General features: G+C 45.5%; 1 long non-coding RNA gene across 1 annotated transcript in view; it reads right to left on the bottom strand.

Moving 5' to 3' along the window:
- Positions 1 to 2,645, bottom strand: part of LOC117743806 — a 10,367-nt gene extending 7,722 nt beyond the window's left edge. The window contains exon 1 of the long non-coding RNA XR_004611125.1: positions 2,553 to 2,645. This is a non-coding gene — a long non-coding RNA (uncharacterized LOC117743806). The remainder of the gene's footprint in view (positions 1 to 2,552) is intronic.
- Between the last annotated feature and the right edge of the window lie 2,355 nt (positions 2,646 to 5,000).

Genomic DNA, 5,000 nt, shown 5'->3' on the forward strand with positions numbered 1-5,000 from the left:
GGGCGAGTGAAAGAAGGTGAAAGAAGGGCGAGTGAAAGAAGGGCGAGTGAAAGAAGGGCGAGTAAAAGAAGGGCGAGTGAAAGAAGGGCGAGTAAAAGAAGGGCGAGTGAAAGAAGGGCGAGTAAAAGAAGGGCGAGTAAAAGAAGGGCGAGTGAAAGAAGGACGAGTAAAAGAAGGGCGAGTAAAAGAAGGGCGAGTAAAAGAAGGACGAGTGAAAGAAGGACGAGTGAAAGAAGGGCGAGTAAAAGAAGGACGAGTGAAAGAAGGGCGAGTGAAAGAAGGTGAAAGAAGGGCGAGTGAAAGAAGGGCGAGTAAAAGAAGGACGAGTAAAAGAAGGACGAGTAAAAGAAGGGCGAGTGAAAGAAGGGCGAGTAAAAGAAGGACGAGTGAAAGAAGGGCGAGTAAAAGAAGGACGAGTGAAAGAAGGGCGAGTGAAAGAAGGTGAAAGAAGGGCGAGTGAAAGAAGGGCGAGTGAAAGAAGGGCGAGTAAAAGAAGGGCGAGTGAAAGAAGGGCGAGTAAAAGAAGGGCGAGTAAAAGAAGGGCGAGTGAAAGAAGGACGAGTAAAAGAAGGGCGAGTAAAAGAAGGACGAGTGAAAGAAGGGCGAGTAAAAGAAGGGCGAGTGAAAGAAGGACGAGTAAAAGAAGGACGAGTAAAAGAAGGGCGAGTGAAAGAAGGGCGAGTAAAAGAAGGACGAGTGAAAGAAGGGCGAGTAAAAGAAGGACGAGTGAAAGAAGGGCGAGTGAAAGAAGGTGAAAGAAGGGCGAGTGAAAGAAGGCGAGTGAAAGAAGGGCGAGTAAAAGAAGGGCGAGTGAAAGAAGGGCGAGTAAAAGAAGGGCGAGTAAAAGAAGGGCGAGTGAAAGAAGGACGAGTAAAAGAAGGGCGAGTAAAAGAAGGACGAGTGAAAGAAGGGCGAGTAAAAGAAGGACGAGTGAAAGAAGGGCGAGTGAAAGAAGGTGAAAGAAGGGCTTGTGAAAGAAGGGCGAGTGAAAGAAGGGCGAGTAAAAGAAGGGCGAGTGAAAGAAGGGCGAGTGAAAGAAGGGCGAGTAAAAGAAGGACGAGTGAAAGAAGGGCGAGTAAAAGAAGGTGAAAGAAGGGCGAGTGAAAGAAGGGCGAGTGAAAGAAGGACGAGTAAAAGAAGGGCGAGTGAAAGAAGGGCTTGTGAAAGAAGGGCGAGTGAAAGAAGGGCGAGTAAAAGAAGGGCGAGTGAAAGAAGGGCGAGTGAAAGAAGGGCGAGTGAAAGAAGGGCGAGTAAAAGAAGGGCGAGTGAAAGAAGGGCGAGTAAAAGAAGGGCGAGTAAAAGAAGGGCGAGTGAAAGAAGGACGAGTAAAAGAAGGGCGAGTAAAAGAAGGGCGAGTAAAAGAAGGACGAGTAAAAGAAGGACGAGTAAAAGAAGGACGAGTGAAAGAAGGGCGAGTGAAAGAAGGGCGAGTGAAAGAAGGGCGAGTAAAAGAAGGACGAGTGAAAGAAGGGCGAGTAAAAGAAGGACGAGTGAAAGAAGGGCGAGTGAAAGAAGGTGAAAGAAGGGCGAGTGAAAGAAGGGCGAGTGAAAGAAGGGCGAGTAAAAGAAGGGCGAGTGAAAGAAGGGCGAGTAAAAGAAGGGCGAGTAAAAGAAGGGCGAGTGAAAGAAGGGCGAGTGAAAGAAGGGCGAGTAAAAGAAGGACGAGTAAAAGAAGGGCGAGTGAAAGAAGGGCGAGTAAATGAAGGGCGAGTAAAAGAAGGGCGAGTAAAAGAAGGGCGAGTGAAAGAAGGGCGAGTGAAAGAAGGACGAGTAAAAGAAGGGCGAGTGAAAGAAGGGCTTGTGAAAGAAGGGCGAGTGAAAGAAGGGCGAGTAAAAGAAGGGCGAGTGAAAGAAGGGCGAGTGAAAGAAGGGCGAGTGAAAGAAGGGCGAGTAAAAGAAGGACGAGTGAAAGAAGGGCGAGTAAAAGAAGGTGAAAGAAGGGCGAGTGAAAGAAGGGCGAGTGAAAGAAGGGCGAGTGAAAGAAGGGCGAGTAAAAGAAGGGCGAGTGAAAGAAGGGCGAGTAAAAGAAGGGCGAGTAAAAGAAGGGCGAGTGAAAGAAGGACGAGTAAAAGAAGGGCGAGTAAAAGAAGGGCGAGTAAAAGAAGGACGAGTAAAAGAAGGGCGAGTGAAAGAAGGGCGAGTGAAAGAAGGGCGAGTAAAAGAAGGACGAGTGAAAGAAGGGCGAGTGAAAGAAGGGCGAGTAAAAGAAGGACGAGTAAAAGAAGGACGAGTTAAAGAAGGGCGAGTAAAAGAAGGACGAGTGAAAGAAGGGCGAGTAAAAGAAGGACGAGTGAAAGAAGGGCGAGTGAAAGAAGGGCGAGTAAAAGAAGGACGAGTAAAAGAAGGACGAGTGAAAGAAGGGCGAGTGAAAGAAGGACGAGTGAAAGAAGGGCGAGTAAAAGAAGGGCGAGTAAAAGAAGGGCGAGTGAAAGAAGGACGAGTGAAAGAAGGGCGAGTAAAAGAAGGGCGAGTAAAAGAAGGGCGAGTGAAAGAAGGGCGAGTGAAAGAAGGACGAGTAAAAGTAAAAGAAGGGTGAGTGAAAGAAGGCTTACCAGGTGGTCTGATTCCCATGTGCTGCTGGCCGTCCATGACGAAGCCCCCCATCGGCTGGCCATCTGGATTGTAGGGAGGGCCTTGACTTACTGTGGACAGGGGGGGGGGGGGAGGGGGGGGGGGGGAGTCAATTAGTGCTTTTAATTAAGGCTCAGTGGCCGAGGAGAGGATCATCTGTTGGCGGTGCACGCACAGCCCGGTGGACTTTAATGCGTCTGAATGCTTACACTCATTCACTCATTCACTCATTCACTCATTCACTCATTCACTCATTCACTCATTCACTCAGGTGAGACTGGACCCATCTGGAGGAGGCATCACTTTAGTTATTATTAGACTACAGGCCAAATAAATTGGTTTTAATGAGCTGGTCCATTTTCATATTTTTGTGTATTTTGCTCCCATAACACATAAAATATCTAAAATACACATTCAGGTGTTTATTTTACTACTTTTGTCTGTTTGCGTCTGTAGAAGTAACTGTTAGATAACGCCTCATTTGCATATTTAAACAACATTTCATAAACCGTAATAACACAATAACTCCTCTTAATGTGAGTGATGAAGTGGTGAAGTTTCATGTGATATCTATGAGGTCATGTTACCCCATTTATACGACAATAAAATAATAATTGTCTTCAGGAAGCGTTTCATGGTGATATATTTTAGTTAAAAATACATTTAATTTAAACTTTGTTATATCAGCTATCGAATATTAACACTGAGGGAAATATTCATGTTTTCGATGGTATTTATCACCACGATTGTTTTCCAACCCGAAGAAGGCCAAAACTCTTAAAATCTTAATATCATAATTGCTTCTCAAACAAAAAGCCGCTCTGACAAGTCGTCATAAATTGGGCCCAAACTGAGCGTCTCCGGGGGCAGAAACCCGACGCCGGTCCTATTTTCTGCCTCCATTGTTCCCTCCACTCACCGTGAGGCGGCTCGGGGTCAGTCGAGCCCCCCCCTGCCCCCCCCCCCCCTAATGCCTTTGAACTTTACTGCGCCCCTAATGCCACCCTGACCTCTGACCCCCATTACAGGTAATAAACTTTACGGCAGTCCAAACCAAGCCATGCAGCAGAGGGGGGGGGGGGGGGGGGGGGTTACTGGGAACACAGGCTGTTTTGTTTACGGGTTTCCGAGAGAGAAAATAAATCCACTCGTTGTTAACTAAAAAAAAAAGACAAATTACGTCATTTTATAATTAATAAATAAGTTTCTCGGCCCCCCCAAAAAAATGTCACGTCAAAAGTTAATGATTAGTTAATGATTTAGTGGTCATTCACGGGAGACTTGAACACAGTAACTATGGGAGACTTGAACACAGTAACTATGGGAGACTTGAACACAGTAACTATGGGAGACTTGAACACAGTAACTATGGGAGACTTGAACACAGTAACTATAGGAGACTTGAACACAGTAACTATGGGAGACTTGAACACAGTCACTATGGGAGACTTGAACACAGTAACTATGGGAGACTTGAACACAGTCACTATGGGAGACTTGAACACAGTCACTATGGGAGACTTGAACACAGTAACTATGGGAGACTTGAACACAGTAACTATGGGAGACTTGAACACAGTAACTATGGGAGACTTGAACACAGTAACTATGGGAGACTTGAACACAGTAACTATGGGAGACTTGAACACAGTAACTATAGGAGACTTGAACACAGTAACTATAGGAGACTTGAACACAGTAACTATAGGAGACTTGAACACAGTAACTATAGGAGACTTGAACACAGTAACTACGGGAGACTTGAACACAGTAACTATGGGAGACTTGAACACAGTAACTACGGGAGACTTGAACACAGTCACTATGGGAGACTTGAACACAGTAACTATAGGAGACTTGAACACAGTAACTATGGGAGACTTGAACACAGTAACTATGGGAGACTTGAACACAGTAACTATGGGAGACTTGAACACAGTAACTATGGGAGACTTGAACACAGTAACTATGGGAGACTTGAACACAGTCACTATGGGAGACTTGAACACAGTAACTACGGGAGACTTGAACACAGTAACTATGGGAGACTTGAACACAGTAACTACGGGAGACTTGAACACAGTCACTATGGGAGACTTGAACACAGTAACTATAGGAGACTTGAACACAGTAACTATGGAGACTTGAACACAGTAACTATGGGAGACTTGAACACAGTAACTATAGGAGACTTGAACACAGTAACTATGGGAGACTTGAACACAGTAACTATGGGAGACTTGAACACAGTAACTATAGGAGACTTGAACACAGTAACTATGGGAGACTTGAACACAGTAACTATAGGAGACTTGAACACAGTAACTATGGGAGACTTGAACACAGTAACTATGGGAGACTTGAACACAGTAACTATGGGAGACTTGAACACAGTAACTACGGGAGACTTGAACACAGTAACTATGGGA

This window comes from Cyclopterus lumpus, chromosome 15 (genome assembly GCF_009769545.1).
Source record: "Cyclopterus lumpus isolate fCycLum1 chromosome 15, fCycLum1.pri, whole genome shotgun sequence".
Lineage (NCBI taxonomy): Eukaryota > Metazoa > Chordata > Actinopteri > Perciformes > Cyclopteridae > Cyclopterus > Cyclopterus lumpus.